General features: G+C 41.5%; 2 long non-coding RNA genes across 4 annotated transcripts; one reads left to right on the plus strand and one right to left on the minus strand.

Annotated features, from left to right (window-relative positions):
- Window positions 1-320: 320 nt before the first annotated feature.
- On the minus strand, window positions 321-11,268 carry LOC119862920. Of its 3 annotated transcripts, XR_005295429.1 has the most exons (4): window positions 4,923-5,060; window positions 2,632-2,728; window positions 1,514-2,426; window positions 321-483 (listed from the first exon to the last, which is right to left on the minus strand). It is a non-coding gene; the product is annotated as an uncharacterized LOC119862920 (long non-coding RNA). The 3 variants fall into 3 exon arrangements; XR_006275168.1 differs by lacking the exon at window positions 4,923-5,060 and adding an exon at window positions 10,793-11,268 and having other exon boundaries at window positions 1,514-2,728; XR_006275167.1 differs by having other exon boundaries at window positions 1,514-2,728.
- LOC122456316 lies at window positions 478-3,944 on the plus strand. The gene is made up of 2 exons (XR_006275169.1): window positions 478-784; window positions 923-3,944. It is a non-coding gene; the product is annotated as an uncharacterized LOC122456316 (long non-coding RNA).
- Window positions 11,269-12,970: the final 1,702 nt, after the last annotated feature.

Below are 12,970 nucleotides of genomic sequence, written 5' to 3' on the forward strand. Positions count from 1 at the left end.
CCCCTGTGCAAAATCACAGCAAAAAGATGGAGTTTATAGCCATCTGGGCAAGTCATATGTCCATGAAAGATTCAGCTTTTTGCAGGCTGACACCATTGTTTACATGTTAGTTTGAATGTTCCCAGGAAAGCTAAGATGTGGATTGGTGTCTCCCAAAGTCCATTGTCAGTTAAGTGTTTCTTAATTGGCACTTACTGAGAATAGTCCTTTCTCAAGAAGCTGACCAAATGCTTCACTGAGGTTACTTAGAATCAAACACATTGAAATACAAGTACATAGCCAATATTCGTAACTTCAAATACAAAAATGATACACACATACAGACAGCATAATCATAATCAGCAAACTACAGCCTTTCCATAGACACCCCAGTTGACCTCCTTTGTACAAGACCTGGTGCAACCATAGGACTCTGGTTGCAACAATGATGTATACAGTCACAGTTCATTTCAATAAGGTCACAAGGCGTGGTGAGGAGAATAACTAGAATGATGAAAGGAAGAAGCACAGATTAGATGTGTCCATTTTCTTTCACCTCACTGACATGTACAACCTGATATGAGCTTCATTTCCCCTAGCACTACAAATCTGGATTCTGCTGTCACAGCAGAAGAAGAGAGAGAATAAACCCAGCAGGCCTTGCAGATGAACAGACTGTAGCTCTGGGTGGGAGGAACAAGTTCCAAAGTAAAGGGCCACTCATCAGAAATCGCCTGTTCCCACCCTCTTCCTATTTAATAAGGAGCTGTTGGCTTGGGCACCTCATCTGATATCATTGACCAAGGTATCACAGGTTTCAGAGTAGCAGCCGTGTTAGTCTGTATTCGCAAAAAGAAAAGGAGTACTTGTGGCACCTTAGAGACTAACAAATTTATTTGAGCATAAGCTTTTGTGAGCTATAGCTCGCTTCATCGGATGCAAGGTATCACGGAAGAAGAAAGGTAGTCCTTAAGGCCAAACGCTTTAGAGCAGAGGTTCCCAAAATGAATTATAGACCACCAGTAGTGGACAGTGATGGAATAACTACCCATCGGGGAAGTTTCCTTCTAATCCCCATCAGTTAGTGGCCAATTTATGTCCTGAAGGATGAGGGCTTATAGTTCTTACAATTTTTTAGCCTTTCTAAAGTAAATGCAGGTGTTCTCGTTACCATATAAATATATAATCCTTCTTTAAAACCTACTAAGCTCTTGGTTTCAATGTTATAGTGTGGCAATGAGTTCCATGGGTGAAATATGCCTTGGGTAAAAGAATAGTTCCTTTTATCAGTTGTAATTTGTTCCCTTTCAGTTTCTTTGAAACTATTATCAACTCTTCCTTAGAGATTTGGGTGCCCAATTTCCATTAAAATTATTTTGAAAATCCCACCCACAATGTTTGCTAGTTCTTCTTTAAAAGATTATCCACATGGATTCCACTTCTGGTACGCACAAGCCCCATGCATGGAAGATTGGATTATTTTGGCCATCCGTGTCTGTCTGAGTCAGGAATGAGACCCGTGTTGAACACTCACCACGCTGCTGTGTTTGGATCCAAGCACTAGATCTGTGAGATTTTCTGCTCCCTTGGTCTGGTCTAGGGTTGCCAGACATTCGGTTTTCAACTGGAACACCCGGTTGAAAAGGGACTCTGGCGGCTCTTGCTGACCGGGCTGTTAAAAGCTGTTAAAAGACAGGCTTACCTCAGTCTCCTCATCAGTCTTGAGCATTCTTTGAGATTTGATCAGTGTCCTTTCAGGATCTCATGTCTCTTTTGAACATTACTCCTCCAACTGTGTTCATGTCCAGATCATGGAGTCTGCTCTCACTCCTGCCCTAAATTCTATTTGTGTTTCTGACCCTCCCAGACTTTATGTTCTTAAAACCTAGTACTAACATCTTGGGTTCATTGTTCCTTCTCTTGTTTTTTGTTTTTGTTTTTTCTTTCTCTGCTCCTCTGCAGACAAGTTGGAGATAACTGGTTGGATCTAGACAGACTGCAGCCACCCCATTGTTCTGCTAGGGCAAGGCTTATTCAGTTGTTGATGGTACTTAATGGCCATTCATTCTGAGGCTGGCCACACTCCCTCTCCTTAACACAAGAAGTGTGATGCAAGACTACAGTACAGGCAGCCCATAAGGGCATAAACATACACGTAGTTCATAACATCAAACAGATTCCCCAGATCCTCACAGTATAGTTACTAGTTCTTTGGTTCCACCCATTGGCAGTAAATAAATATGTACAAAGAATAAATAAAAATTAGAAAAGTTTAGGGGTACCAGGTACCCATGGTACCAGGCCACTAGCCACTCTTGCTGAAATAAAATCCCTGAGATTTAAAACTTTTGTGAGGCTACTATCCTGATCAACGATGGGCACTCTAGATGCCTCTTTCACCTCAGCAGGAGACCCATCCCTGAGAGATGCTCCATGTGTTGCTCTTTCTACAAAAGGACACAGAAAGTGAGAAAGGCCCACCTCAGCTTTTCTCTACAGGAGCTCTCAAATGAGGGCTCTTCAGAGCTGGAGACAAAAGATCCCAGCAAGCCTGAAAAGTCAGTTTTGATGAGTGCTCCTGTGAGCTGCAGCTCAACACTGAACTCCTAAGTTCATTTTTCTTCAAAGAGATCGAACCTCTAGACTACTTACTCCAGCAGAATAGTCAAGACTTTCTCTGCTCAGTCATCATCAGAAGGAGATAAGAAGGAACATCGCTCCCAGAGCGAACACAGCCTTTCATTGGTGCCTAGTAAAACAAGACAAAAGACCCATCATATCTCTGTTCAGGTGGAGGGCAGCACATGACTCAGATCAGGTCTCTCTGATGCCTCAGCACAGGCTGCTCACCAAGTACTCATGATGATACTGCCTGAAATTGTACACTTCTCTTGGTTTTAACTCCTCAGTACCTGTGCTCTAAACCTCAGTGCCTGCATAAGCCTCCATAGGTGTGTGTATGTAGGTGTATGTAGGTGTTTCTTGGCCTGCCTTTCTCAGTATCAAAGATGTTCTTGGTATTCCTAGTGATCCACTCAGTGACTGCACATCACCCTTGTTGTCCTTATCTGCTGTTCTAAGCTGTTCTTCTAGAAGTGCTACTAACTTGGTACTTCTCACTTATACAGCCCTTATACTGAGGAGCTTTCCTGTTTAGGTTTTGAGTGGTATTCAAGAGCTCCCTAGCACACCAGGTAGAGTATCTCCCCCATGAATTGAGTATATATATTTTTTCACCTCCCCTTCCAAACATAGCAGGGAGCTATCCTTCATCATACACCTCATGCTTCTTCATATGAGCCATACTGGTCTACTTGCAGGATTTTATAATTGTACTATGAGAATTAATGTATGATTTCATCCTGACAGACTGCCAGTGTCTGTACTGATGTTAAGGCAGGGACAAACCAGAACAAACCTTATGACTGATTATAGTCATCCTTTTGTTTTAGGATAAGTTATAATGTCTACTATGGTTTCCTACATGTATTACAAATTAGGCACTCTAGTTAAATATACATTTCTTTGTTTTAAGGTTTAGTAAGTAAGAGACAAGATCTTGTATTTGTCTGTGTCAAAGAGATTAGAGGAAGGCTTAATTTACTATGCCTTTCTTGCTCAAAATAAAAATTGCTGTATTCTCAAAGGTCTCTGTAAAAGACTGTTTATGTGAATGAGGAATGTATGCATCAGGAAAAGGTAAGGTGTGAAGGCCATTGTTATAGCCAGATGGTCAAGGAAGAAGGAGTGAAGAGACTTAACGACACCAGAGAATCATCAATGTGCATCCATAATGAAGGAAGGGCAGATTGATGACCCTGAGGAGAAGGCTGACACCCCTAAAGACAGGACCATTGATTAAATCGGAACCAGGACAGGATGACCCTCTTGGAGGTGTATTGGAATGTTTACATCAAAAGATACACCAATTAAGAAGTAACCAGTCACAAACTGACACAGCAAAATCCATAGACTTCAACAGAGAAAAAAGACTATAAGAACTGGGTGCTTGGCTATGGGACTTTGGGTTCATCTTGCCACACTCCAGGAGTATCGGATCGCAACTGACAGAGCCCTGCTCCCCTCTGTAACCAATCTGGCTGGCCACTAGATTGATCCAGACTCTGGACTGATAACTATAAACATCAACTGGCAGGACTGTGTGTGTGTGTGTGTGTGTGTGTGTGATCAAAAAGCATATGCTAACTGTTGTATTCTCAATAAATGCGGCGTGCTGCCTTGTCCCCTATAAAGATCCCATGTGCTTCTTATAAGTATAACATACTGGGGTATCCAGCAATCCCCCTTACAAACCAGACCTGAGAGATCTAATGGGGAATAATTGTTCTGGTTTTCACTGCCATGATCCCCATCCCCTTACACTTACAACATACAGTCTTGAACAAATTGGACTCCTTGGAGTGTGAAACCCACTAGAAATCCTTCCTTCACTGCCTCTGCTCCAGAGTTAGAGCTCCCTCCCAGACAAGTTATCATGGGTCTACTCAAGAGGGTTTATTGGTACAGGAAGTCCTCTCTTAAAGTCGTCCTGGTTAATGTTGTTTCATTGTTACGTTGCTGATCAATTAGGGAACATGCTCGTTTAAAGTTGTGCAATGCTCCCTTCTAATATCATTTGGCAGCCGCCTGCTTTGTCCACTGCTTGCAGGAAGAGCAGCCCATTGCAGCTAGCTTGTGGGTGGTTGGAACCAGGGTGGACCGGCAGCCCCCTATCAGCTCCCCACTTCCCTAAGTTCCCTGTGCAGCAGCTGCTCAGCAGGCTATCAATTGCCAGCAGATCAGCTGTTCCTCCCCCCACTGCCATCTGCTGCTCCGGCCCTCTGCCTTGGAGCTGCTCCCCGAGACTCCTACTTTCTGTGGGGGGGAGGGAAGAAGAGGGGGGCTAATGTCAGGGTGTCCCCCTGCTCCTGCACCCCACTTACCCATCTTCCATAGAGCAGGGGGACACACAGACAGAGGGAGCCGCTGCCTTAGGCAGCAGTTGCAGCTGCGGTCCGGTCTCAGCTTGCTGATCTAATTAACAAGGCAATATACTTCTGACCTCACTCTTCATACTTAATACTCTATCTTTCAAACACACACAGGGTGTGTGTCTCTGTCTCTGTCTGCCCTCCCTTCTTTCCTGCTGCCTTGTAGAGTGTTAGATAAACCCTGGAGGGCTCAGCCAATTGCTAGTTCATCATTTAGCAGTAAGGCATTCCCTGGGAAATATCCCACCATCTGACTCCTCCACCTCAACCAAGCTTCACAATCATCATCACTGTGTACCAGTATTAAATTGTTTGTTTAAGACTTATACGGTGTGTGTGTACATATATATATATATATATATAGTCCTTTGTCTGGTGAAAAAAATTTCCCTGGAACCTAACCCCCTCATTTACATTAAGTCTTATGGGGAAATTGGATTCGCTTAACAACATTTCGCTTAAAGTCGCATTTTTCAGGAACATAACTATAACATTAAGTGAGGAGTTCCTGTACTATATCATGGTCTGCTCCAGTGGGAGCATCAGAGCAATGAAGAGCACCAGGACAGGGCAGAAGTTCAGTTGATTCCAACAGCAATATCTTCCTTTCCTGCCTGAAGAGGCAGTTATCTCTTTTACTAGCCAGGAGGATGATTTTAGGATCTTCCAAGACCTCTTGTGATGCATGGCAGACACCTTGGAGATTCTAGTGGAGGTAGTGCAATAAAAATCCCTTAAATTACTGCTACTAAATTATTTTTCATGCCCACCCCCAATCACCTGGTAGGCTTGCCATGCCTATCAACGCAGGGTTGCTGGAACTAACTCCGGCTCTGTGTCAGACTCCAGCATCCATGGCACCCATGTCCAAGAAAGCTGACAGACATTATCAAGTTCCCTCTTAAGCATTTCAATATTTCTACTTCCACCCTGTCCCAAGGTAACTGGTGATGGTAGTGGTGCATGAAAGATCTAAAAAGCAAAAGCCTCCAAACAAGGAAAAAGGACCCTAAAAACTGGACTTGTTCAGCAGAAAGGTCTACTCCTCCATTAGTCTTCAGATGTGCATTTTGAATTACCAGGCACTTCTGTCAAAATAGTGACTATCTGAAGTGGAACGAAGTGTTGCAATTCATAGAGGAGCTTCCAGAGGAACATAGGGAGGAGCTGAAGTCTCTAGTGTCTAAAGGACAGTTAGTGGCATGAACATCTCTCCACTGTGATATGCAGGGCTTCATAGCTCCCATTTTCTAGAATACTCAGTGAGGTCCAAATGACCATTGCGAACCTGCCACTTGTAAGTTGTGAACTATTTAATGCACAAACCAATGAAGACCTTCATTTGTCACAGGATTCAAGAGATATTCTCACTTGTTGAGTGTATACACTCCAGCCCTGAGGAGGAAGCAAGCAAACCACAAAGCTAGAGGCCTCTACTTATTATTAAAACCTCCAGAAGACAGTTGGAACCACTAAAGAAGAAAGTTCCAATGCAAAAGGCCTTCTGCTTCGTCCTCCTCCATCAGCTTGGAGGGTAGAGGGAAATTCAGGCCTTTACGGCTGGTCCATCTTACACAGTATTCCATAAAGATAAGGTGACTCTTAGGCCTCACTCCAAGTTCTTTCCTAGGTTGTTTCTGATTTTCATTTAAATCAGTTGAGTTGCCTCCCAGTGTTCTTTCCAAAGTCCCAATCAAAAGGGAAAGCCAACTGCACACTCTTGATTTGGACAGGGTTCTTTCATACTCCCTGGACAAGACCAGACCCTTCAGGAGCTCCCCCTGACTGTTATGGGTCAAACCATTTCTACTAAAATAACTCCACAGTTCTTGAAGGATATTGTACACTAAGAACATGGATACACACCTATAACCATAATTTCACCATAACAAAGTGTTATGCTTGGAATTATGCAGTATGTTAAACATTTTGTTCCTTCTCTGTGAATATTATTAAGTTAGAAAAAACCTGTCCTTATTATTACTCAGAAAAAATGGGCTTTGAGATTTTATGGCTTACATGCTAAATCAGATCCTGTAGATTCCTATTCCAAATAATTCTGCTAATACAACATCCAGCCTTCCAGTCTCAGATGAATGATTTGAAATTCAGTGTCTGTAAGTGTCTCTATTAAAATATCGTTATTGACTTAGTAAACAATATTATCAAAAGAAGCTTTGCTTCATTCAAATTCATTTATATATAATTGTAACGTGGAACAAATTGAATCTGGAGTTTGGTAACCAAATGCTGATGCTCCACTTCCCTTATTTCAGCATAAGACCCTGATCTTGCAAAGACTTATGCTCAAAAGCACTATTTACATTCTTAAAGTTAAGCATGTGCATATGTCTTTGTAGGGTGAGGCCAAAGAGTGTCCTTCATACTGTAAATGTACTGTCCACTGTTATTCTTTGGTTAAATATTTACTTGGAATTTATTTGTGTTTTCTCTTTTAGCTCAAGTACGTGGTTACTCAGCATTAGACATTTTGATCCCTCTAATAAATTTTACAGTGAAGACATTTATTGCAGATTCAAGCACTTGGAAACACTGTACATTTAGGTCCAGTCGGGCTCCCATTTAAATCAGCAGCAAAACTCCATTTGACTTCTGTCGATAGAGGTTTGGCTCAGATGCTCTGTTTGTGTTACACAAAAGTTGGTCTCTATGTTTGCTCCTTTTTTGGGGAGAAATTACATTAAAGAGAACTGATAAGTCTGGTAGCTTTAATGGAATTATCTTTAGGAAATATCATCTATTAAGAGGAAATGTTTCCTTCATTATCATTGCATAGATTTAGCATTATATGTCCTCATTTTCACAATTAGATAATGCTCTTGGAAACTCATTAAATCTATTTATGTTTGGTTTAGATAGACCTGATTTGTTTTGTAGTTGAAGTACAGAACTTGTGAACACTTGTGAGATATGAAATCAACAGCCAACAAAGTAATATTTGTTAATTGGTCATGTAACTTTTCAAGATTACCTAGCAGGGTGGTGCAGATGATTTGGTGAGCAAAAGGTTTTGTGCAAGTTATGCTTTTTTATATGTTAACATTCAGTCTCATACACAGTAAAACTGTCACTTGTCATTAATGAGAAAATAAAACATTGTTTCTATATTAACCTTTGTTGATCAATTCTCTGCGTAGCAAAGGAGGCTGTTTCGTGTTTTGTCATATTTATATTCTCAGTGGACCCAATGATCCTAACTTCCCCAAAGTCTGAGGGTGGTTATTGTATTTCTGGCCCTTATCTTTATAGTACCCAAAGAATGGATTGGAACACATCAACTTTGTGGAAATTAGGATCTGAACTTTGTGGCTTAGGCTAATCTTGAGTCCTGAACCTGTCCACAGTTAAGGACACTCAATACCTTGCAGAACTAGATCCCCAGGGTTGTATCTATATATTGAGAGGTCAAATTGTTTTTCCTGCATATGACATAGTAAATTATTATCATGTAGCTAAGTGGGTATTGCTATATTTTTTTGAAGTATTACAGCTTCTCTTTCATTAAGTTCAGTATCAGAATGTCTCTTATTTAGTCTAGTCTAATACTGTTGGTGGTTTAGAACCTCTCCATCTTGATAGTAATTTTCATGTAAAACTTCAAACAATTATGCATTTCAGAATGATCATCAGCAAACTTCTAATGGAAGAGTTACATTACATGTTGGAGAGAGAATCAGGCTAAATAAAGGCAACACATATCTTCAACAGTTCTGGCAGATTTATATCACCAGCAGTTATCAGTTTCAGTGGTGCTCAGACAGGTCGTCTTAACTAGAGATTAATGTAAATTGTTTTGCAGTGGGGGATGTCAAAGTTCATCCAGTCATTAGTGTGTCTGTAACAGTACCCACTAATTTCTGAGACAGCAGAGGGCACTTCAGTGGAATTTGTCATCACAAATTTCAATTTATTTGAGCATAAGCTTTCATGAGCTACAGCTCACTTCATCAGATGCATCTATATAAGTTTATTATGAACACAAGAGAATGGATCTATGAGTTCATTTTTGTTTTGCATTATTTTATCTTTGCATTTCATAGAATTTTACTATCTATATTGTGTTTCTTTTTTTCTGATATAAAAATTGATTAAATAAAAAAAGTTAATTTACTAAAAATAATGTTGAATGTTGTGCTACCTTTCTTGTTTCCTTGATTTCATGTAATTGAACATTTTTCCAATATTGTTTGTTTAGAAAACAGTCTCATTCACAGAGCCAACTGTCCCTGCCTTTTTTATGTCTAATAGGATTGAAAATCATTTCTCGGAAGTTTTGTTTATAAAAGGCACTTGGTGATTGCATTGATGTGATCTGTGTTCTGTATACAACTGTGATATGATTGGATTTGTTCATATGAATTATATTAAATGCAATCAAGGCTCCAATCCAGATCTCACTGAAAGCACTCCCCTGGACTTCAGTGGGAGGTGGATTGGGCCCAGCAAGAATGGCTACTTACATTTAGATCAATCAAAAGTATGAGTGTGTCACTGTGGTTTGTTTGAAGGTATATGTAACCCTTCTGCCCATCAGAGTTGGCAGCAACAAGGGCCGGATTCAGCTCTAGGGGTTCCGTTTCAATAACACAATGCAAAACCAGCTTGAGCCCCCACCCTGTGACCTGGGACAACTGCATACCACCCCCCTGGGCGCCTCTAAGAGGCAATACTTCCCCTCTTGCAAGCACAGAGTCTGAATTTAGCAAAAGCCTTTTAATAAAGGAGGGAAACAATGCAGCATTATGTTAGGGAAACATCACAAACAGGATTCATAACACCAACCATGAACAAAAGACCCACCCCCAAGTAAGTTTGGTAGTGTCCTTTTCCCCTCAGGGTCTTAAGTCCAGCAATCCAATAGTCACCCCCCAACAATTTCTGTCCTTGGTCAGTGCAGCCCCGCCCAGAAGTTCATCTGCAGAATTTACCTCCCAGCCTGGGTGGAAGTGGAGGGAGGCATGGGGGACATCTTACATGCTCCACTGCTTGGGTTGACAGCCGAGTGCCATGCCTCTCCATGGGGTTCTGCTGCAGTCTTCACCACCAGCTGCACCGCTCTGCCAGCTGTCCTGCTGGCCATTCCTCTCCGTCAGCCACCCTACTATCCACTCCACTCTGCTCTCCACTAGCCATCCTGCTGTCCACTCCTCTCTGCCAGCCATGCACTCCACTCTCCACTAGCTATCCTGCTGTCCACTCACCAAATTGTCTTCAAGCCCCCCCCACTTAACACAGCTCTCAGTAACTTCAGCTCTTTAGTGATTTTTAGCTCACAGTAGGGGAGCCTTACTGCTGGTGCACCACTAGCCCAAAGTAGATCTAATGCTTAGACCTAGGTATCAGTGACTTCAAGCTATCTAGTATGTAATAAAACTCTAAATAGAACCAAAATTAGCTCTGTTACTACACAGCAGATGTCAAAGTAGCTTTTAAAGCCCAAAGAAGAAAGATCCACTCCACTCCACTTTTCAATTCACTGGGTTTTGGAACCCATGTCCCTTGCCTTGCGAGTGCTACTTAGTTGAGGGCGAGTCCCTCCATCTTAAAATGCCAAGTACAGTTCTATTGTCCTTGATTCACATAACCAGGTTATCCCTTTATTACTCCCGCTCCAATAACAAAGAGACTAGGGAATCCCACAGCAGCCAAAGTGACCATTTGGGCAAGCAATCCATCATGCTAGGTAGGGTGGGTGTGCCCATGCAAACGAGCTCAGCCCCTGAAGTCCTTTTCCACAGCTCACCACCAGCTGTCAGGGTAGAGCCCATTCTGACTCTGCTTACTTATAGATTAATACTCACCCACTCTGCTTCATTCTTGTGAGTTGGTTTCTACTGGAGTACATTGGGGAACCAGTCCTACAGCCCTTACTCCTGACTAATCCCATTGACATCAGTAAGATTATCCCAGCTATAAAACCTGCAGGATTGGGCTCCTTTTTCATTGAATATTTTACCAGATTGATGTGATATATGAACCCAATCCTGCAAATTGCTGCGTACCTCTTGCAAGCTGCTGAGATACTCAATTTCTGCTTTTTTTTAGCAGCAGTAAAGCTTTACGTTGAATTTTTATTTTGCTATATTTAAAGGACTCTCAGTCTTCAATCCAAATTGCTGTAGCATCATGAGTTTATAGCATAACATTATTCTCAAGAGCCCTATACAGAGTTGCATTGGAATTCCTTTTATATTTTAATAGTACTTCTCAGCCGGTAATGCCAGGTTTTTCAAACCGAGGGTATCTAAAGATAGGCACCCATGTAAGTGGCCTGATTCTCACGTGTTCAGAACCTGGATTTAACAGACTTATCAGACCAGGAAGTTTCCAGAACTCTTCAGGCAAAGCTATGTTTATTACACAGTAAAGGAAAGTAGATGTGAAGCTAGGGGCAGCGAATGTCATGCTAACTTTGTCTGGGCATCTACGAGATATCAGGTGACTCAGTTGACCAATTTCTTTAGCTGGCCTGAAGTGTTAGTCGTACTGGTCATTTTTGCAACATTATTTTATTTTCTAATACAAGGATTTACTGTACTTTGGTTTGAAAACTGAAAGCTTGTTTCTCCCAGTGGTGGTAATGACAGCCTATGACTGGAGAAGGGCATACTTTTTGAGTAGGGATGGCTCAGGGCAACACAAATATTTTACTCACAGAACTGTAAGTTGGGCAACTTTCTGCTTTATTCACCTGCATCATAGACAAACTGAATGTGTGTAGTGGGGAAACTCCCAGTGACAAACAGGGAAATAGGAAGGGATGGAGCACGGCACCATCCTCTAATACTCTGAGTAATCCAATTAACCCCATGATGACCACTTTACTATAATAACCACAAAGCCAAATTTTCTAAAACGACCTCTTGTTTTGTAATCTCCCAGAACTGAATTTATGCCAGTTGGTTTAAAAATCCATGCTTTCCACCTCTGGTTGGGCCAAATGCAGAAATAAAAAGTGGTGGATGAAAATGTAAGTGCATAATCTAAACCTAAATTAAACAGTAAAGGCCTGTCAATTTAATGAGGCATTATTGAGAGAAAGAACATAAAGGGTGAAATCCTGGTCTCATTGAAGTTGATGGAAATGTTGCCATTCGTTTCCAGGCAGCTAGTGACATCACAAGAATTGTACACTGGCACTGCACTCATAATGGCTTCAAGCCCAGCTGCTGCTACGTAGAAACGTTGTTTTTAAAGAAAGTATATTTGAATACTAACTGGAATTTCTAAATACTCAAATATATTTATATATAAAGATAAACACACAATAAGATGCCTTCTTTCCTATGGCTTCCTATAAACCATGTGACCTCGCTGAGTTCATCCACTAGGCCTGAACCCTGCCAACATGCAAGTCCCTCTTAAAAACCCACTACTGTCATGCTGCCTACAGTGGGTCTTGTTAACCTGTATAAAATTCCTTATTTTCCTCTTCCCTTAACCCCTGTTTACTTGTGTGTTTGTCCTTAGACTATGAGCTTCTTTGAGTAAGGACTGCCCTCTTCTGAATGCCTGGAAAGCACCCAGTGCATAGTGGGCACTGCCATAAATCATAATGATATAAGAGCTCAGCCACATGGGTCATTTTTTATATGTCACAGGCTGGAGAACCCTTGGTTCCAAAAAGTGGCCGTTTCCAAAATGGTGGGATTGAAAAGCAGAACGCAGATCCATATTCAGCTTTCTCCAACAAACCATTCTGATGTCTCTGCATGGGATAGGAGTGGCATATGGAAGGAGCTCAGTGGTATTATGGCTCCTCCTGCTGTGTGCAGTCTGAAAGTGACTCACTTTCATTAAAGATACAATTTTGTTCATGCCTATCTACATAATGTCTATCATATACTTACAGCGCATAGCAGGGCCATTGATTAGAAAACCAAACAACTTTCTATCCCAATGTAACATAAGCTCATCTTGGCAATACAAGAGTGAGTCCATCACTCAAAAACTGACTTTTTAATACTAGCAAATGACAG

This window comes from Dermochelys coriacea, chromosome 1, assembly GCF_009764565.3.
Source record: "Dermochelys coriacea isolate rDerCor1 chromosome 1, rDerCor1.pri.v4, whole genome shotgun sequence".
Classification (NCBI taxonomy): Eukaryota; Metazoa; Chordata; order Testudines; family Dermochelyidae; genus Dermochelys; species Dermochelys coriacea.